Source organism: Chlorocebus sabaeus, chromosome 9 (genome assembly GCF_047675955.1).
Source record: "Chlorocebus sabaeus isolate Y175 chromosome 9, mChlSab1.0.hap1, whole genome shotgun sequence".
NCBI classification, from domain to species: domain Eukaryota; kingdom Metazoa; phylum Chordata; class Mammalia; order Primates; family Cercopithecidae; genus Chlorocebus; species Chlorocebus sabaeus.
Genome location: NC_132912.1, coordinates 93,756,388 through 93,779,010, shown reverse-complemented (window position 1 = coordinate 93,779,010; position 22,623 = coordinate 93,756,388). Strand labels below are relative to the sequence as shown.

Here is a 22,623-nt window from a genome sequence, read left to right as displayed (position 1 = left end):
TTAAGTTCAGGAGTAAGGGAAGGATGCCTACTATCAAAAGCCCTTATTTAGCATTGCTTTGTAAGTCCTATTCAGTAAAGCGATAACAAGAAAAGAAATAAAATAAAGATTCAAAAGGAAGAAATAAAAGTATCATTAATTTTGTTTTGTTTTTGGGTTTGTTTTTTGTTTTTTATTTTTGTGTGTGTGTGAGTGTGTGTGAGTGTGTGTGTGTGTGTGTGTGTTGAGATGGAGTTTTGCTCTGTTGCCCAGGCTAGAGTGCAGTGGGGTGATCTTGGCCACCGTAACCTCTGCCTCCTGGGTTCAAGCAATTCTCCTGCCACATCCTCCCAAGTAGTTGGGACTACAGGTGCCTGCCACTATGCCTGGTTGATTTTTGTATTTTTAGTGGAGACTTGGTTTCACCACGTTGGCCAGGCTGGTCTCGAACTCCTGACCTCAGGTGATCTGCCCGCCTCAGCCTCCCAAACTGTTGGGATTACAGGCGTGAGCCACGTATTATTAATTTTGGATGCTATAATTATTTAGTTTAAAAAATTCAAAATAAGTAATAGCCAACTATTGAAAGAAGTAAGGAAAGTCAACAAGTTACCTAATTAAAAACTGATTTTTAAAGATGGTCCCTGAACACCTACAATAAATTGTTAGAAAATATCATTTTTCAGAAGCTACTATTTACAATTGTAGCAAGCACTATAAATACCTCATAATATGGGTAATAAAAATATATAAATCTTTACAGAAAAAATTATAAATCCATATTAAATGATATAAATATAAAAAGGTCTAAATAGATATATCACATTTACCATAGAGAAGTATAGTACAAATGGCAAAATTTTTCCAAATTAACCTATTTAGATACTTTTCCGTTATCAATTCCAATAGCATTTTTCTGAGGAATCCACTAGTTGATCCTAAAACACTGGAAGAGGAAAGACTGATGAAAACCAAAACAAATTTGAGCTAAAAAAAAAAAAAAATAGTGGGTAAACACCACACCAGCTGTTATGAGTTGCTATTTAACTACAATAATGTTAAAATTCTGGTATGGGTGTGGGGATAGACAAATGAACCAACAGAATGGTAGAGTCTAGGAATTGATCCACTTATATATGGGAATTTGTATTTAACAGAAATGACATGTCAGTCAGGCATGGTGGCTCCCGCCTGTAACCCCAGCACTTTGGAAGGCCGAGGTGGGCGGATCACCTGAGATCAGGAGTTCGAGACCAGCCTGCCCAACATGGCGAAACCCCGTCTCTACTAAAAATACAAAAAATCACCCCGGGGGGCGTGGCTTGCGCCTATGATCCCGGATACTCAGGAGGCTGAGGCAGGAGAATCGCTTGAACCCGGGAGGCAAAGGTTGCAGTGAGCCAAGATTATGCCACTGCACTCCAACCTGGGTGACAAGAGCAAAACCCCATCTAAAAAAAAAAAAAAAAAAAACCCACCAGAAATGACATTTCAAACAGCGGGAAAGTCTGGATTATCCTTGACAATTAACTTTCTGCTTGGAAAAAGATAAAATTAGATCCCTACTCATCACATAAGCAAAAGTAAATTCCAGATGGACAAAAATTTAAATGTGAAGGGAAAAAAATGTAGAATTTTTAGAAAACAATGTGGGAGAATATCTTGAATGTAGAGTTAGAAACAGATTTATTAACTAAGGGACAAATGCCCACAAACCTTGAAAAGACATATAAATTTAACTACATGAAAATTAAAAAGCTATTTATAATAGAACATGACATAAACAAAATTAAAAGGCAAGATACCATTTGTGAGAACGTTTTTCAACTCAGATAAGAACTTCAGAATAAATACAACTATAAATTTATAAGAAAAGAACAAAGGATTAAAACTGGTTTCTCTCTGTGTCACACACGCACACACATGCACATACACAACTGGTTAGTAAACGTGTAAAAATGCTTAAGCTCATGAATAATTAGAGAGATGTAAATTAAAACAATAAAATGCCATTTGTACTTATTGGACGAGAAAAATTAAAAGCCTCACAAATGATGGTAAGGATGTAGGAACACAGGAATTTCTAATCTAGCATGAGTTCAAATATGTACAACCACCTGGGAGAACAATTTGTCTCTGCTGAGGAAGGTGAAGAAGTATATTTCCTACTAATTGGCAATTTCACTTCAGGGCATTTACACTAACAAACACGTGCACAAAGATGCAGCCACAGGCATGTTCATTGCAGTAAACAACAACAACAATAAAGCAATAACTAATTTTGCCCAATAGGGAAACGGATAAGTAAACTATGGTACTTCACAATTAAGTTAAAATGAATGAACTAGGTCTACACTGTATCCATACAACATAAATAAGTCTCTAAAATGTACTGTTGAGTAAGAAAAGCCAAGTTGCAAGAGAATTTACAATATGATGCCATTTATGTAAATTAAGAATGTACACAAAACAATAGTATTGTGTTGGATATACAAATATGTAGTGAAAGCACAAGATCATGCATGTAAATGACACACACCAACTTCAGGCAGAAGTCACTCTGTAGAGGGGAAGAGGCGAGGGATGGGAGTGAAGGGGGCCAAGGCTTTAGCCATATCTTTTTGTCTTTCTTTTGTTTCAAGGGATCTGAAGTAAATATGAGAAAATGTTAACACTTGTTTAATCTGGATGGTAGGCATATGGTTGTCTGTTTTATATTCTGCACCTTTCCATATGTACAAAATCTTTCTTAATTTAAAAATTAAAGTGTGGAAATATTTTTTAAAAGCTTAGAACCAGAATTCAAGTCCTTTCCCTCTGATTTGTCTTTAATACAATCAACATTTATGACATCTCATGAACCAGGCGTGGGAGAGCTAGTTGTCAGAGAGCTGTGGTCCCAAATTCAAAGAGTATGGTCTTCTAACAGGGAGAAAGGGAACAATCGTTTCTCATTCTTTTTGGTTATCTTTTGCTGCCTGTCACTGAGTAAAACAACTGCAGTTTTTCACAGGAACTAAATATAAATATACCAAGGAAAGACCTGTGTGAAGGGCTTTCCCCAGGGTCACATTCTTGGCTGGCATATCTACAGATGGCAGTCACAGGTTCCATTTGACTGTCAAAATGTCACTGGGTGTTGGTGCCTGTCCTTGTGTGTGAGGCACCATGAGGTCTCTGGGACCTAGGCCATGTCACTGACTGCAGGTAGCAGGGTTCCTCTGCAGCGGCCACATTCTGTTAGGTGGCCCCTGGGTAGTTGCTACGTTGGAGCAGAAAGATGAAGAAAGGAGCTCACATTCTAGTGGGGGAGACAAATATGTAGATCAAGCCATATGGTCCAGAGAGGAGGTAGAAACAACAAGCTAAAAGAATTGGGGGTAGGAGGCTGAGCATGATGCTCATGTCTATAATCCCAGCACTTTGGGAGGCCGAGGCGGGAGAATCACTTGAGCCCAGGAGTTCGAGACCAATCTGGGCAAAAAAGTGAGACCCTATCTCTACAAAATAATACAAAAAATTAGCTAGGCATGGTGGCATTGGCCTGTGATCTCAGCTTCTTGGGAGGCTGAGCTGGGAGGATCACTTGAGCTCAGGAGGTCGAGGCTGTAGTGAACTATGACTGCGTCACTATACTCCAGCCTGGGTGACAGAGTGAGACCCTCTCTCTCTGTCTGTTTCTCTCTCTCTCTCTTCCTCTCTCTCTCTCCCTCTCTCTCTTAAAAAAAAAAAAAAAAAGACTTCTCAACCAATCAATACAATTTTTAAAAAAATAGATCATTGGGGTGGGAAAAAATGAGATTGCAGAAGATTTCTTGGTCTTATTTCTGGTCAATGAGTATGTGAAGATCAGCCATTCCAATTCCATTCTGAAGGGTCATGCTGTATCATCCCAAATTGCTACTGACAGAGAATGCTTTAAGGAAGTGACACAGGAATCTGCTGATTAGGCTTAAAACACTATTCTATCCCCCCCCCCTTCTACCCCAACCCCTTCCCCCACCCCCAGTGCCACAGTGTGGCCACAGTGTTACTCTCACATAAACAACAGGGTTGCTTAGTGAGTGCAGACACAATTTGGTGAGTAGAGGAGTAGAAAGGCAGCCACTGGCGGGGGTAGGGAGGGAGACAGAGAGAGGGGTTCTAGTAGCGGCAGGTAAAAATGTAACAATTACTGGTGTATCCTAATAAAGACCTAAATCAAGAAGTAGCCATCCCAGCTGAGACCAGTTTGCCTGGGACAATAGCAAATGGATGGCAAAAGGAAGATTCTGAGGCTACCTCACTTTGGGGTGAAGATAAACTACAAATTGAAATCATAATATATGTGTCTCAGAACCTGCTCTATGATTCTGTGGTAGGCTAAATAACAGCCCACAAGGATCTCCAGGTCCTAATCCCTAGAACCTGTGATTATTTCCTTATATGGCAGGAGACTTTGCAGGTGTGATTAGGTAAGGTTCTTGAGATGTGGAGGTTAGCCTGCATTATCCAGGTGGGTCTTAAATGCAATCATAAATGTCCTTACAAAGTGGAGGCCAAGAGAGATTTGACACAAAAGGAGAAGGTAGCATAACCACTGAAGCAAGATGTTACACTGCTGGCTTTGAAGATGGAGGAAGGGACCACAAGTCAAGGAATGCAAAGAATTCAGCTCTAAAAGCCGGAAAAGGAAAGAAACTGCATTCTCCCCTAGAGCTTCTAGAGGAGCCCAGTCCTGCTGACACCTTGAGGTTGGCCTAGTAAAACTGATGACGTTGGACATCTGGCCTCCAGAACCATGAGAGCATAAATGTGTGTTGTCTGAAGCCACCAAGTTCGTTGTCATTTGTTACAGCAGCCATAGGAAAGGAATACAGATTTCTTTGGCTGATTGGATAGAAAAGAGCCTTGCAGACATTTGATATGGAGTTGTTGATGGAGTATTCTCCATCGGGTGACAAGATGCTGGAACCAAAGAAGGCAAAAGAGAATGTGTCTGAGTGTGTGCATGTCTGTGTGTCTGTGGTATGCCAAGGTCCCTGGGAAAAAAGATTCTGGGACAAAGATTTGCATGCAGGTGTTTCCTGGGGAGTGCTGTGGGGAAATAACATCTGTAAAAGGGTGGGGGATGCAGGCTTGCACTGATGGAGAGTTGCACTCTAATGCAGTAGCACAGAGGCCTCAACCCAACCCCCGGGGAGCTGTGGAGTTGGGGTAGTCCTTCAAAGAGGGCCCAACTTGAACAAAGGGGCCAAACTTTTGTAGCTCTATATTGACTTGTGGTCAGATGCAGGCTATTCCCAGGGAAGGCATTGCAATCTTGCATAAGGCAGCAACCGTTGACCAAGGACAATCCCTGGTGAAACTCAGCTATGGGCCATCAGCAGGCCACATTCCCATCATCTGCTTTTGTCCTGAGATGGGTCAGTACAGCACACCACACAGTATCTGCTACACCGTAGAAGCATCCCTCAACCCTATTTTGTCTGATCAATTTCCTGATGCAGAGAGGTAAGGGAAAGTTTCTTATTGACCCTACTCTCAGGATTTTCCTTCAGAGGCACAGTGCGAGTCCCAAGCCAGTGTGGTTCTTTTAGAAACCTGCTGACAACAGCTCAGGGACACCTAGGGCACAGCTGCTGACATAACTCTAAGTGGTTTGGTCTTGGACTGAGGTTTGAAAATAGACCTTCCAGTGGACTATTTGGAAAGCCTTCTGAGAAAGCCCCTGAATAAATACCGTAGCCCCTTGCTACATGGGTTAGGATTGTTTTGGCCAGGTTTTCTGGGACTCACACTGTGCCCTGGCTGATAAACTAAGCCATGTAGAAAGCACAGGATCACAGAGCCAAATCCTACCCCAGCCATCACACCACACCAAGCACCAGCCGACTCCAGCTTCGCACTCCAATGCTGAGGCTGTAGGACGCTGATTTTCAGTGAACCTGCACTCTGGAGAGATCCACTCTCAGACCAACTTTAAGCTAATCAAAAGCTTTTGATTTCAGCCTTTGTTGCTCTAAATCCTGCTAAAAGGCCTTACTGCACTCATCTGCTAAAATACTGCAGTGCATATAATTTAGTGGTACTGTAGTAACTTGGAACCTCCCAGGGACTCAGAAGAGTCACTCTGAACTGAGTGTGATATCTGGAGGTCTGGGGTCTTGTCCTACTTCTGACAGCTATTAAATGTGTGACCTGGGCAAAAGCTGCTCTCTGAAACTGCTTTCCTCCCGTGTAGCATGAAGTTGAATAAAATTACCTCTAAGATTCTGCCTAGTCTTCATACTCAAGGAGTCTGTGGTCCCCCATAAGTATGGAGGTTGCAAAGAATGACATGCATTTGTACAGATGCTGGCACATCCTAGAATCTGCTTTGTTGGGAGAAAATTCCTGCCATCAGATTTCTTTCAAACAGATGAATATATGAATATATCACGCTTATTTGCATCAGCTGCTTTTGCTCCAAACCAGCAGCTCAATATTCCCTGAATCACCGAAATAGATTGCTTTCATCAGCCTGTGAATATTCCAGGGGCTTGTGCATGAGTGGCCATTACAGTTTTAAAAATCCTCAGGATTATTTTTTAAGTTGAGCAGAATGGTAGAATAGAAAGCCTGCTAACTTATTTGCCAGAATATTTGCCTTGCAATTTGTGTCAACTTCTCACCTTGTGACATTGGCAAGTCATTTAATCCCACTGAGCTTCTGATAGGGATGCCAGTCAAGGTCAGCTCTGCTTACCTCACATGGTAACTGCAAATATCAAATGAAATGGAACTCGTGAGAGAACTCTGGAGCCTGTAAAGCTTATCAAAATGAAAGCAATTATTATCATTATTTTAACACCTTCAAAGCCACACACAGAGAATCTATTCCATCAGTTGCATTTGCCTGGGAAGAATATTTCCTTTTCAAAGCAGAGGATTTTAGTCAGTGTTGTTAGAATATAAGCAGAGTGAATACAAATATTTATTTTGCCAGCTTCTGAACTTCCCAAGAGAATAATTCCCAGCAGTAAGAGTTGCTAAAACAGTGTGTGAGGTCACCTGCTCTTAGCAACTACAATTGGCAAAGAAAGAAGTAGCCCAGCATTCTCCCAGAGGACTGATGCTCACAATGGGGCCCTGCAACTGCAAGTGGCAATTTTTCATGTAATCTGCAGCCACTGAGCCCCTGCTTCTGCATTAGTTTAGTCAGTTCTGTTCGCTCCTTCAGAGCACGCATTAGTCGAGTGGCTCGTCTTGTTAAAAGGATGGCTGCAAATGTGAATCTAGTTGCGATACAAAAATCGTAGTCCTTAAGACTTTCTTATTTCCTATTTCTGCTTCCGATTTCCTATTTCTGCAACTTTATTCCTTCCAGATTGCAGCAAGCTCACAGAGCAACTCCTCACCTATTCTCTTCTCCCAATGTGGTCTCTCAGAAAAATCTTACCCAGGAAAGAGAAAAACCCATAAAAGGTGTCATCTCCATAAATGCAGCATGCTGCTGTTTGCAGATTTTTAGAAAACCTTGAATTCAACTTCTCTTTCAAAATATGACTGAGAAAACATCATAGTAAGCCAATTGACAGCTGACTTCCTATTCTTCTTGCTGCAAGCTTAAAAGGGCTTTTATAAAGCAACAGCGAAGGAAATGCAAACTATATCAAGATTAGAATGGCTTACAAAACCTCTGCTTTTATTTACATATTTACTGAGTCTCCGTTTTCCCCTTTCCACTCTTGGGAAATACTGATGATCAGTGCTGGTGCGTGAATGGGAATTGGTGTGACATGTCTAGAGGGGACAGGCTGAGGGCTGGGCTTAATCAGCATAGATTGGCAGGTGGCCTTGTGCACCATGCTGGTGATGGGGTCTGTTGTTATAGAAACCAGATTCCTCTGGGAGCACACAGGTAGGGGCAACAGGTCTTTGGGAACAGAGTGCAGTTAGTAAACCCTGGAACAGTGCTGCAAAATTCAGTGCAGGCTGGCAGGCAGACCTACGCACAATGCAACTGAGCATTACAGCCAAGCACAGAAGAGAGACCTGCGCTCTGTGTTCAGGATTGAAGCTCTGTCTTTCCTTCCTCCAGGCAGATGTCGGCTAGCAGGTGTGTTCTGCCCTCTCCCCACGAAGGCAGAGCTTTGCAGGTGCTTGTGATTACGGAGCCAGCAAGAGTTAGGTCTTCTGGGAGCCTTTCAGCAGTACTAATGTCAGTTACTTGTGGGTTCCTGTTTCTTTACAGTCAATTAACTTGAGTTTCACACAATGTTATGAAAAACATGGATCCACGTGAGTTGCCTTCCTCTTCCTGCTCTTAATCTCTCTCACACACACACAAACACACACATCCACAGGGTAACACAAATACAAGTAACAACCTCAACACACGCTCTTACATAGGCCCATCCTCATCAACCGCCCCTTCATGGACCCACCTTCATAGGTATTTACATTTCTCAGGTTAGAGAAGGTTTATATTTCAGAGAATAGAGCTCACCTGTGTTTTTAAACATTTCAGTTATCAGATGTACGTTTATTTTGATGTAAGGTGGTTGCCAGGCTTGCAGAAATTTGGGTTTGAAGTAATGAAGCTCCATCTCTTTTCAAAACAGCTTAACTGCCTTGGTTATGATTGTTTGTTTTTTAACTTCCCTGAGAGTTTTCAGGGTGTGTGGTTTCAAAATAGCCCCGTCAGGGACTCTGAGGTCGACACTTGCTTGCTCACTAGTTTTTCCAGGATATGAGAAATGTGTAGGCCACCACAAAGGAATAAACCCGGCCAGGGTGGCCTTGTTTTAAGGTGTCTGTGGACCAAGAACCTTTCTGCTCTGTGCCTCTGGACAAAGCATCTTGACCTCAATTGCCGATAAGACTCTCCTAGCCCAGACACCTCATGTTAGAAGTACCCGGTAGGGTTCTTTAACCCATGACTTTGTAAAGACAGCAAAAAACGCCAACAGAGAGTGATTAACTCCAACTCTGAAAAAAGAAGTATGCGCAGTTTATTACACAAGTAACCAGAACACATTTCTATGTCCCACAAGCCATAAATAATATAGGGTAGAGTTCTGGAACCAATTTCCATGGTCTTTTAACCAAAGACTTGTCTATAGGCAAATATCTCTATCTGATCCTGTTCAGATCTTTGTTTCTTTCCCTGTCCCAGTTCTCATATACTTGGTGCCCTCTTCTGTGTCTCTTTCCATTCAAGTTCTGAGCCAGTTTATGTGGATGGAGCAGAGACACTGCTATGTGTTCACCCAAGTCCTACTTCTGAGCACAAAGGAAAGCTCATTTCCCAGCTTCCCAGCCACTAGATGTCATTGACTGAGCCCTGCCAGTGAAGTGCTAGGCTGGTGATCAAGGCCACTTCCATGAATGCGTGGAGCAGAGCCTTCCTCACACCTCCCTCATACAGCCATACCCGATTGTGATGGGTCAGACACAAACCTTCACTGTGTTACTCCAGCCAGATCTGGAGACAGTTTGTTAAAACACTCAGAATAGACATCAAGGTTGGAAATACTAGCCTCAAGGAATTCTTAGTTTCTCTGTCTGCTATAGCTCAAAGTTCAGACTTTGAGAACATTTCCTGTTGACTATAGGTATACCCAGAGCTGCTCTGATCTAATACAATGCCTATTGTCTGCTGTTCCAAGAATGGCTTCTCTGTATGCAATGCTTGAGTTTTCTGTTTTCTTCTATGCCACTTGGGTTTTCATTGCATAGGAGGGGTTTAAGTCACGTAGCTTAATGATGGGGCTATGTTCTGAGAAATGTGTCATTAGGCAATTTTGTCATTGTGCAAGCTTCAAAGAAGGTACTTACACAAAGCTAGATAGTGTAGCCTACTGCACACCTAGGCCACATGGTGTAGCTTATTGCTTCTAGCCTACAACAGCATGTTGCTGTACGGAATGAATACTGTAGGCATTTGTAACACACTAGTGTTTGTGTATCCAAACATTTCTAAACATAGAAAAAATACAGTAAAAATATAGTACAAAAGATACAAAGTAATACACCTGCATAGGACACTCACCGTGAATGAAGTTCCCAGGACTAGAAGTTGCTCTGTGTGAGTCAGTGAGTGATGAGTGAATGTGAAAGCCTAGGACATTACTGTACACTATTGTAGACTCTATATAAACACTGTACACCTAGGCTACACTAAACTCATTAAAACTTTTTCTTCAATAATAAATTAACCTTAAAAATTAAACTATAACTTTTTTTTTTTTTTTTTTTTGAGAGAGAGTCTTGCTCTGTCACCCAGGCTGGAGTGCAGTGGCGCCATCTCAGCTCACTGCAACCTCCACCTCCTGGGTTCAAATAATTCTCTTGCCTCAGCTTCGTGAGTAGCGGGGATTACAGACATCTGCCACCACACCCTGCTAATTTTTGTATTTTTAGTAGAGATGGGGTTTCATCATGTTGGCCAGACTGGTCTCGAACTCCTGACCTCATGATCCACCCACCTCGGCCTCCCAAAGCGCTGGGATTACAGGTGTGAGCCACCGCACTCGGCCAACTACAACTTTTTTACTTTATAAACTTTTAAATGTTTTGAAAGTGTTGATCCTTTTGTAATAACACTAAGCTTAAAACACAAACGCTCTATGGCTGTACAAAAGTATTTTCTTTCTTTATATCTTTATTCTGTAAGTCTTATTCTAATAAAAAATTTTAAGGTGTTTTTTACTTTATAAACTTTTTTAAAAACTAAGACACACACATTAGCCTGGGACTACGCAGAGTCAGGATCATCAATATCACGGTCTTCCACCTCCACATCTTGTCCCACTGGAAGGTCTTTGGGGCGATAACAGGATGGAGCTGTCATCTCCTATGATAACAGTGCCCTCCTCTGGAATACCTCCTGAAGGACCTGCCCAAGGCTGCTTTACAGTTAATTTTGTTCTTTTATATGTAGAAGGAGCACAGTCTAAAATTGCAATAAAAATGATAGCATAGTAAATACATAAACCAGTAACATAGTCATTTATTACCATCATCCAGTATTATGTACTGTACATAATTGTACATGCTACACTTTCATATGACTGGCAGTGCAGTAGGTTTGTTTACACCAGCATCACCACAAACACATGGATAATGCGTTGTGTACTATGTTATGATGGCTACGTCAATAGACAATAGACAATAGGAATTTTTCAGCTCGAGAATAATCTTATGAGACCACCATAGTATATGTGATCTATTGTTGGCTGAAACATCGTTTTGCAAAGCATGACAGTATTAATAGTTTGTAGCATTTTAGCACACACAATGTGAAAAATTTTTCCCCATTGCACAAAGTTCACTCACCCCTGGTTCTTCTCTTCTTAGCACCATCAAACGTCCTCCAAGCTCAGACTTACCTATTCCCCTCTTGGCATGTGAGCCACATAAGCCTATAGGCAAGCCTGGAAGATATCAGCCTTCCTGGACCTCCTATGGAAGATCCCTGCTATTCATTTTCAACAGTTGCACACCGTCAGGACAAGTTCTTCATAGTGAGACATCGTCAGCTGCCCATAAACTGAGACCTCTCCTGGACCTAATAGCTTCAGGAACAGCTCACTTACTTTTGAGAACTGGCAAAAAGGACAAATACAGATTAGTGAACAGAGCATGGGATTAGGTTGTGACCTGCATTTTAGTCCAGGCTCTCCCACTAACTTGCTAGGTGACTTTGGACAAGTGGCAGTTTCCCTTGGCCTATGTTCCTTGTTTTCTCACCTTAATACGCAGATAATAAATATTACTTTCTCTGGCTAACCTGTCAGGGCTCTTTAATTGTTACAAAACAAAAATGTATAGCATGCATAGAAACATGGAAAAATTACAGTGGGAAAAATATTAAAAATTATTTTAAGAAAGCTCACTTATAATCAGATAGTTATATGTTATGGACTAATCAGACCTCTGCCAGAAAGAGTTGCTTTTTGAAAATGGACATTATTTTCTTGGGGTCTGTTTGATGGTTTTCCCACCTTAGTGCACATATGAAACTGTGGAACAATGATCTGTGAGTAGGAAAGATATCGTCACTTTTCTGGATAGCCAGTCAGATTAGAGGTCTTGGTCAGTTAGCACTGCATTCCAAATGTCTACTCAACAGTATTAAAGTCAAGTTTGCCTATAATGAAAACTATTAAAACCAAGATTGGACAATTCCATGTCTATGAATTTATCTTATGAGTAGATAAATGTGAGAAATGACACACATAACAGGTTATTCACTGTTTGGAACAACAAAAGAGTAAAAACATCTATATTTGCACCATAAAGGGGACTGGCTAAACCAACTACAGAAATCTGTGCTCTAGGAAAATGTGTAGCTCTGTGAATGCTGGAATTCTGAAACACTGATATGGAGCATTCCCCAAGAAATTTCATTAAGTTAAAATGCAAATTGCAGAACAGTGTGTAACATATAATACCATTTGTGTCAAAAAATTTTTAAAGCAAGTATTTGCTAGAGAATGCATAAAATATCTCTGGAAGAATACAAAAATGCTGTTTTTATTGTTTGCCTCTGAAGAAGAAACTGCATTAGCTAGGAAAAGATGATGAAGGGGCCATTTGTGTTTTTTACATTTAAAACCGTATGAATATATTAACTATTCAAAACAAAGCAAAAATAAAATCAAAAGCATGATTATATCCAGTTCCTTTTTTACATTGATTGGGTGATTATAGTAAAATATAAAATTTACTATTTTAACCGGTTTTCTGTGTACAGTTCAGTGGCATTTAATACATTCACACTGTTGTGAAGCCATCACCACCATCCATCCATGTCCAGTTTATTTTTGATCCAAAGCTGCTGCACATTTCCAAAGAAGACAAGAAACTTGTGCTTCCCTCCCTAGGAGGAAAAACTAGAATATTTCTGACAGCTTCTCCATCCTTTGCTCCCCTTTCCAAGGGTAGGTGAATGACTAAGCTGATGATCTGGAAGAAGGACTGAAGTTCAGCCTTTCCTGGGTTTTCTCTTTCACAGCATCTTGCTTCAGAACACATACATTTTCTGCTCCTCCAACCAGTAAACTTTATTCAGGCAGATCCTACCTCTGTGCTGGAAGGCCTGCAGATCTGAGAAGGTAAGGACAATTTGGGAAGACGGTGTGGGAAGCTCATTTGGGGTGGCTCAGAAAGGTAAGCCCTAATGTGTCCAAGACTGATTCTCACTCATCAGCCTTCTAGAAAAGGAGCTGGATGCAAAGCTCCTTGGAAATGAATTATAGCTGTGGGTGGAAGGCGGCCAATCCCAGTGAGTCCCGAGGGTCAGACCCGGCCTTCTGAGCAGGCCAGGAGAAAGGCGGTGGCTTCCCAATCATGAACGCTGGGGGAACAGGTCATGCTAATGTGAACCCAGAAAATTTGACACAGGTCTCAGTTGATTTAGAAAGTTTATTTTACCAAGCAAGGTTGAGCACACGCGCCTGTGACACAGCCTCGGGAGGTCCTGACATGTGCCCAAAATGGTCAGAGCATAGTTTGGTTTTATGCATTTTAGAGAGACATGAGACATCAATCAACATATGTAGGATGAACATTGGTTTGGTCTGGAAAGGTGGGACAACTCGAAACAGGGAGGGGGCTTCCAGGTCATAGGTAGATAAAAGACAAATGGTTGCATTCTTTTGAGTTTCTGATTAACCTCTCCAAAGGAGGCAATCAGATATGCATTTATCTCAGTGAGCAGAGGGATAACTTTGAATAGAATGGGAGTCAGGTTTGCCCTAAGCAGTTTCCAGCTTGACTTTTCCCTTTAGTTCAGTGATTTAGGGAGCCCAAGATATTTTTCTTTCACACTGTGAATTTGTCACAGTACACAGGAGCAATGGCCAGGCATAGACCTAGCTTTCTGGTTATGCAATGGGAGGGGCTCATGTTCCCCCACCCACAAACCCTGAGCTGCCATGCCAGAACTGTACATTATCCTTATATTGTACTCTGACCTCTACTTACTCCAGAGGAGGGCTTGACATTTCTTTGTTAATGCAGCTGTAAAATTTCTCAGCCCAAGGGGCAGAGTCCCTTTCCTGAAAGTTGATGTCTGATTCCACTGATCACTTTGTTCTTCTTTAGAAGGCAGTGGGCACTGGGGACCCACACACCTGCTGCTATTCTTATCTTTGTGGTTTCCCCCAGGAACATTGGCACAACAGAGAGAGTGTGTCTGCTGTCTGGTTGTTTACCGTGTTTATATGACAATTTCCAAGCCAGTGTTACTAGTAATAAAGCTGATGTTTTCATCTTTAGTCTCCTGTATCTAAATCTCTAAAGGTTCCAAATTCAGAGAGGAGGGATAGAGGAATGACTTATCATCACCTGCTTAAACACTAAGATTTTTTGCATTAAATTGCTAAACTATAACTTTGGCCACCATCTGCTCCTGTGGTTTCCCTCAGTTATTTCAGAAAATTGCCTATCACAAACTCTTATGTTTAATAATGATTCATGCCTTTGCCACTACTGCCTGTGATCCCAAAGGATCACTGCTCTGTGGCTCATGGTGGCATGTATGATGCTTTTACCATTCAGGCCTCAGGAAAGGGCTCTGCTCTGCCCTTCACCACCAGGACCCAAACATGTCCCAGGCATGTTCTTCTCTCCCTACCACCTTGCTTAGGCCAGGCTAAAAGTGAATTGAAATTGACTCAAGGGTTGGGGAAGCACAAGAAGAGAACTTAGAGCTAATGTAAGATGTGATTTCTCTGAATCTGCAGGCCAACCCACTGCCTTCTGCCTAAATGTTGACTTGCTTACAAAGTACACGCTCATGCCAACCACTGCAAGTACTCAAAGCCTGGTCAGGCTCATCACCAGAGGCCCACAGAAACAGATGAGTTTCTCCTCCTCTCTAGTCTGTGCTCTACCTTCTCAATCCTTACTTCCTGTCATAGGATCTACTTCTTCCCAGGGCAATTGACAGTGGTGATGTTCACTCCTTTCAAGAGAAATACCGCCCTCCATCTACTGAGCTGTTACATGTTCCTCTGTCCCCCATTCCCTACCAGGCATTTGCATGATAACACAATAGTTTAATAATGGTACTTTCTAGGCTAATCTCCAGCCTCTTGGGGTTAACAGTAGCTGCATTTTAGAAAATAGTATTTATTTTACATTTTTGTACTGTAGACTTCTTGAGATGATATCCCAAAAAACCGAAGTCTTTATCTTTCTAGTTTAAATTTCTTTGTTTTGAATGACTGAAAACTACTTGTGGCTTTAAATGTTCTGTTTGTCCAGGTTTTACTAAGTTTCAAAAAGTCCCAGCCTGGATACCACATTACATGCTAATTACATGCTAATCCAAAGTCTTTAACATTACTTGCAAGGCATCACCTACTTGGGCTTATCCTACCAACACATATGAATGCATCTCCCATCATCTCAAACACACATATCTCTGCTCAGATCCAGGCACAGTCCCCCCAGGAGAAGTTACACTTGCATCTTTACTCATGCCACCCTCCTATCTAGAATCCTTCTCATCACTCAAATTTTCCTCCGTTTGATGAAGTCTTTTAATTTATTCCTTTGGATTCCTACAAGGCACTTCTCATTCATCCAAACCATCCACCTACTCGACAGGAGCACACTGAGGGCCTACAGTATGCAAGATGCTATGCTGACTCTATGGGATTTCCATAAATGTATAACACACAGGGCCTCCCCTAAAGAGTTTTGTAATAAAGTATAGAAATAGCAAAGTCATGTTTCCCTTCAAGAATACCTCACATTTCTTTTCTCACCTCAAATCTTTATAACTCCTTCTCTTGTGCCCATCCCTGATAGTCAGAATAGTCATTCTCTGATTCCAAATTCTCCCCATGTTGTATAGAGAAAATAGATCAGGCAAAGACTTCCATTCAAACCCTAGATCATTCCGCAATTATCCCCATCCTTTCCTGCAATATCAATTTTTCCTTGCTAGTTGCTCATTTCCATTTGCAAACAAATATGCTTAATATTATTCATTTAAAAAAAAACTAAATTCACCCCTTGGACCCACACCTTCTCCAGCTCCTACCACCCTTTTCTGTTCCTCTTTGCAGCCAAATTTTCAAGCAGGATGAATATATGCACTGTCATTGCTTCCTTTTTCTTTTTCTTTTTTTTTAATTTTAATTAATTAATTAATTTATTTATTTATTTATTTATTTATTTATTTTGAGACATTGTCTTACACTGTCACCCAGGCTGGAGTGCAATGGTGTGACCTCAGCTCACTGCAACCTCTGCCCCCCAGGTTCAAGCGATTCTCCTACCTCGGCCTCCCAAGTGGCTGGGATTACAGGCATGCACCACCATGCCTGGCTAATTTTGTATATTTAGAAGAGATGGAGTTTCACCACGTTGGTCAGCATGGTCTCGAACTCCTGACCTCAGGTGATCTGCCTGCCTCAGTCTCCCAAAGTGCTGGGATTACAGGTGGGAGCCACTGTACCAGGCCCATTGCTTCCTTACCTCCCAGACTCCCCTAAATTCTCTCCAGAGTTGTTCATCCACCATTCTAAGAAAATGGCACATGTCAGAGTCACCAATGGCTGAGCCTCTTGACCAACCCCACTTTTGTCTTTCATGACCTCTGCTATGGTTTGGTTGTGGTTTGTCCTCACTAAAACTTATGTTGAAGTTTAATTGCCAGTTCAGTTGAATTGGGAGATGGGGCCTAGTGGGAGGTGTTTGTCTCATGGGAGCGAATCCCTCATGAATAGATTAATGTTGTGAGTAGGTTCTCACTCTCTTAGGAATGGATTAGTACCTGCAATAGCAGGTTGTTATAAAGTGAGATTGCTCCTCCTGCATGGCCTCTTTGTTTGCACATGCTTGCTTCTGCTCTGCACTCTGCCTTGAGTTATAGAAGTATAAGCCCCTCACCAGATACAGCTGCCCAATCTTGGACTTTCCAGCCACCAGAATCATGAGCTAATTAAACCTTTTTCTTTATAAATTACCCAGATTCAGGTATTCTGTTATAACAACATTAAATGAACTAAGACAACCTCCCAGCTGGGCTTGGCCTGACTGACTCCCCTTCTTCCATAGAATCCTTTCTCTAGGTTTCTCGGCCACCACCTGCCTAGTTTCCCTCCTATGGCATTGCCTGCTGCTGCTTGGCCCTCTTTGCTGATTCTGCTTTTATACTAAATTTCTATGTTGAGGACCTCAGAGCTTTGTCAGGAATCCTCTTCTTTTCTTTTCCTTCTGTATAAACTCTTTCCCTAGGAATCTTCACAGTCTCTTAAAGATACTAATTATACCCAAACTTATATGTCCAACCCAGAACTCTTGAGCTCCAGATCCATCATCCTACACTCCATTGCACTCCAGCCTGGGTGACAGTGTAAGACTCTGTCTCAAAATAAATAAATAAATAAAAATTTTTTAAAAAAGAAAAAGAAAAAGGAAGCAATGACAGTGCATATATTCATCCTGCTTGAAAGCATGCCTACATCCATTCAGATGGTTAATGGACATTTCTAACTTAACCTAGCCCAAAAAGCCCTATTAATTGTCCCCTACATTACATCTCCCCAAACAACAACAATCATTTGCTCCATGTCATGTCCTTCCTATGTTATTGAGCGATGACACTTGCCAGGAGCAGTTCCAGGTTTTATGGTCCTGAAGCTTAAAAAATTTAGGGAGCCCTCTTTCACATAAAGAATACAAAATTTAAATACATATTTAGTATGAAAGTATTTGTTTCGTCTGAGAAAAGGAAACTACAATGAATTACAAATTTTAAATTACTGAAAAATACCACAAGAATCACAAAGTCAAGCAAGATAACATTAAACTTTATTAATTACCTGCCTGACAACTCTCTGTAATACTTTTTCCCTACACATTGGCTGCTTGTTCTTTGATTGACTTTTTGTGTAACAACAACTTTATAATATGTTTTATAGCAAGAAGAGGATAAAAATTTAGATCATGTCTCTTGCAAGGTTAATAAAAAATTCATTTAAAAAATTATGGATAGTTTCAAAACATTAATTTTAACTTCACAACTCCTTATTGGCATTATTTAAATAAAATGCACTTAAGACTAGATAGTTGTGGCATTATTTAAATAAAAAACACTTAAAACTAGATAGTTGCATACTTTGGACTGACCAGAACTGTCAATAAGAGTTGTTCCTTGAAAATGGACCTCATTTTTAAGAAGGTTTATTTGGCAGTTTTCACTGCCTGGGGCATGTATGGTGATACGGAAGAATGGCCCATGAGTAGGGTCCATATCACTGCTTATCCAGGTAGATTTTCAGACTGGAGTTCTTGATCACATATTGTCACGTCCAAAATATCTGCCCAGTACTTCAGAGTTTATGTTTTTTTTTGATTTTGAAATATGTCATAGACATGATTAAGCAATTCCACCTCTAGAATTTATTCTACAGGTAGATTATTTTTCTTTCTTCACACTGCATATGCGACCCATCAGTAATTCTCGTTGGCTTTTTCTCCAAACACTTTCCTAAATTGAGTTCCTTTTATCAGCCTCAGTGTTCTCCCCTGTTCTAAGCTGCAGTCACTTCCCTTGTGGATGACAGCAGTAGTCTATAGCTATCTTGCTACTTGCTAGCTTATTTTTCCTTCCCTATCATCCACTGCCCCTACCTCATAGTTCCCAGAAAGATATTTCTAAAGCAAAACTCAGCTCTTGTCATTCTCCTGCTTAAAACCTCAGATGACTTTGAATCATGCTGAAAATAATGTGCAGATCCCTCAGGGCCTTGTAAATATGGCCTTGCCCGTTTCTGGACCTCACCTTCTTCCACTCTTCCCCTTGGTCATCATGCTCCAGCCCCACAGATCTTCTTTCTGCCACTCAAACATGCCAAGCTTACATGCCAACAGGACCTTTGCACATGCTGTTCCTCCGGAGCACTTAGAACGCGCCTGACCAGCTCTGCAAGCCAACTGTGCTCATCCTTCAGGCTCAGGTTAGGTGTCCCCTCTCACAGGGGCCTCTCTCTTTGCCTTATCTCAATAGCACTCTCCCTCCAGGTTTTTACCATATGTTTCCTTTTATAGCATTTTTTTTTTAGCATCAGGAAGTATCACATTGTATATAATTTTATATATTTTTGTCTCTACGAGAATATTGGTCCTCAAACTGAGATACACATACTTCCAGAGGTACATGAGACCTTCTAAGGATATAAGAGTATAAATAATCAGTTTTAAGGGAATCTTTTTCCAGATACCTAATTTCCATATGAAACTGACCTGCAATGGAGACATTACGCTAGTTCTCCATTTCCCATTCCCCTATCACAGTCATGCTTATCTTATGTACATGCCACTCACTCAACCTGAACTTACTATGGGTATGAAAAAGTCTGGGGCTGGAAAAATGGGGCAATTAAAAATAAAAGTTTTCAAAAGTAAATGACTTTAATGACAGGATTTTAAAAAAATCTTTTCCCAAGCATTATGGTGTCTAGTGTTTTGCTTCAGGAAAATTAAAAGAGAGCCACATATTTTTTTCAAAGATCATTAAAAATTACTTTAACATGAATCACTATGTGATTTTCTGAATATAACTTCGAAGGCACTCAAATGATTAAGTTGCATTGAGAAAGCAAAATGTTTTCCATCTAATTTCCATCTAATTATTTATGTAAACCAAGTTTCTTAATGCTCATATTTATAAAAACAAAACTGAGAAATAGAATTGATGTTGAACCCTCTTATTCTAGCAATAAGTGATATTTGTCCATAAATACATGAACTAACTGAAAAAATAGTACTGTTAAGTTTCATTGAGAGGACTATTCAATAAAATTTTATTTCGTATGTTTAATAAGTACTCACTAAAACTTATAATACAGTTCTGTTGTTTTGATCAATCAGATTTTAATATCTATTGTGTGCTAACTGAATCCAGATGAAAATTTTAACACTAAGAACTTTACAGTCACAAGAATAAAAATAATGAATTTCAATTTACAAAAGTTTATTTGTTCAAGATAACGATCAACAAAAGAATTTTCAAATTTAAAAATATATTAGGATGAAATTATACAGAAGAAATGGAATGGAAATACAACCCAAGAGAGAAAAGAAACAAATTAAAATTTGTGATTATTAAAATGAACTCTTCATACATTTTTAAAACGAATAATGGTCATATAAATGAGAAGAATTGGTTGGACATACAAAATGCTAGAAACCTAGCTTCCAAAATTGCATCCAGAGGGTAAAGTGTTATTAGGGATTTTATAGAGTTTTCCATCTCAGTAGGAACAGAAAACTTTTATTACATATATTTCTGTGTGATTATCACATGTCCAACTCAGGTGTGTTTTCCAACACTTTATGTAAGCAAGCAGGGACTGCCTGAACTGTCCTTCAACCCCACAGGGCCTATTTCCATGCTAGTCACTCAGTGGTGACAGTCATATCAAAGCAAACAAACAAACAAATGAAAAATTTTCTATCTCAGCCAGATTGTAGGCAGGAAGGCTCTTTTAACTTAGAGAGGGATTTCTTCTAGGAAAACTAGATGGGAAGCCCACTCCCACAGCCCACTCCCCTCATAAGAAAGAGAAAGACAAACAACCTTTTCTTTGCTTGAGATGTGGTTTTCTGGAATCAGAGTAAAAATGGATTCAATAGACAAAGATTTCTGTCAATTCATTGCCATAGAATATAAGACTTAGATCAGCTGCTCAAAGCAAAGGAATTTTTAAGTGGCTTTATGGCCCTAAACCATTTGGTCACCTAGGGGTAGAGCCTTGTATAAGTCTATTCTCACATTGCTATAAAGAGATATCAGAGATTGGGTAATTTATAAAGAAAAGAGGTTTAATTGTCTCAGAGTTCTGCAAGCTGTACAGGAAGCAGAGCAGCTCCTCAGGAGGTCTCAGGAAACTTTCAGTCATGGTGGACAGTGAAAGGGAAGCAGGCACATCTTACATGGCCACAGCAGGAACAAGATAGACAGCAGGGAGGTGCTACACGCTTTTAAACAACCAGATTTTATGAGCACTCACTAATTATCATGAAAGCAGCACAAGTGGGAAATCTGCCTCCATGATCCAGTCATCTCCCACCAGGCCCCTCCTCCAACATTGGCGATTACAATTCAACACGAGATTTGGGCAGGGACACAGATCCAAACCGTAACAAGCCTACACTCATTTATCCTGGAGGTGTCACCTTTGTTCTGACTAGCCTTTCTAGCAGTGACTACACAAGTGGCCTGCATCATTTCCCGACTTTAAAACTGCTCTCATTAAACTGTGCTTTGGTGTTTTGTCATCAGGATGTTATAAGAAACAGTCCCATGAAATCCATTAATTCATTGTCATGTTTATTGTAGGAATATGGTTGAGGGTATGAATCACCATTTTACACAGCATCTTCCTTATAAGGAGCCCGAGGTAGAATTTTTTTTCAAGTACCATAATCAGGAATATAGTTTTATTTCTTCTGAGCAGTTGGGTTAGTTTTAATCTTATGGACACTCTGGCCAACATGACTAAGCAGGTTTGGCCCTGTGCTGATGGCTGTGAAGTTTGAGTAGACGGATCAGCCTGTACCAGCAAGTATCCTGGAATTCATGGCAAACATTTTAGCGAATATGTGCTCACTTGACTACTAGTTTCATTTTTTTCTTCACTATTTTTATTTTTCTCACCCTACTTTTCTCATATACTGAATTAATCAGGACCTTCAGCCAGGTCAGAAACTCAACATAATTGAAAAAAAAAGAGAAAGAGGCTATATGATACCTACTAAGAAATTCCAGGAATCATTCTAGCTGCAGCCATGGTTGGATCTGGGAACTAAAAAACAAACAAACAAAACCAAAAATGTCTCACATTTCAGCTTTATAATCTGTCTCTCTCTCCATCTCAGAGCTCTTCTCTCTTCTGTGTTGACTCCATTCTTATATTCCTGCCTCCCTGTCTAGGGGCTCTGGCTACACTAGGCTTGTATCATCCTACAGTTAGAAGTGCCAGTGGAGGCCGGGCATGGTGGCTTGCACCTGTAATCTCAGCAGTTTGGGAGGCCGAGGCAGACAGATTACATGAGGTCAGAGGTTCCAGACCAGTCTGGGCAACATGATGAAACCTCGTCTCTACTAAAAATACAAAAATTAGCCAGGTGTAGTGGTGCATTTCTGTAGTCCCAGATACTTGGAGGCTGACGCATGAGAATCACTTGAACCCAGGAGGCAGAGTATACAATGAGCCGAGATCGAGCCACTGTAGTCCAGCTTGGGGGACAGAGGGAGGATCTGTCTCAAAAAAAAAAAAAGTGCCAGTGTAAGAGTTTCTCTTTCCCTATCATTTTGACAAAGTCCCCAGGATTGAGTTTCTGTGAGTCACTTGGCCAAGCCACTGAGACCAGATGGATGGAAATTACCGATAGGCCAGGTGTGGGTTACACTCCTTCACTCAGAACTTGTGATGAAATGGTACCAGTTCCACTTGAGAGGTAGATCGTTTCCCCAGAGAAAATAATAAAGGTAAAATGGATATGAGGCAGGCAAAACCACAACCCACTGTGTCCATTTACATTCCATTTTAACTTTTAAACTGAAGCATATACACTTTTATAAGCCCCTTATAAACTTTTTAGAACAAAGTGAACCATTGAAAAATAAATGGGAAATCAAATCTTAATTTATCA

The 22,623-nt window shown here is 40.6% G+C and overlaps 1 long non-coding RNA gene across 1 annotated transcript in view; it reads right to left on the bottom strand.

Moving 5' to 3' along the window:
• Nucleotides 1-22,623, bottom strand: part of LOC140712513 (uncharacterized) — a 43,815-nt gene continuing 21,192 nt past the window's right edge. The window contains exons 4-6 of the long non-coding RNA XR_012094116.1: nucleotides 6,633-6,718; nucleotides 1,406-1,430; nucleotides 1-294 (exon numbers count right to left, since the gene is read on the bottom strand). This is a non-coding gene — a long non-coding RNA (uncharacterized lncRNA). The remainder of the gene's footprint in view (nucleotides 295-1,405; nucleotides 1,431-6,632; nucleotides 6,719-22,623) is intronic.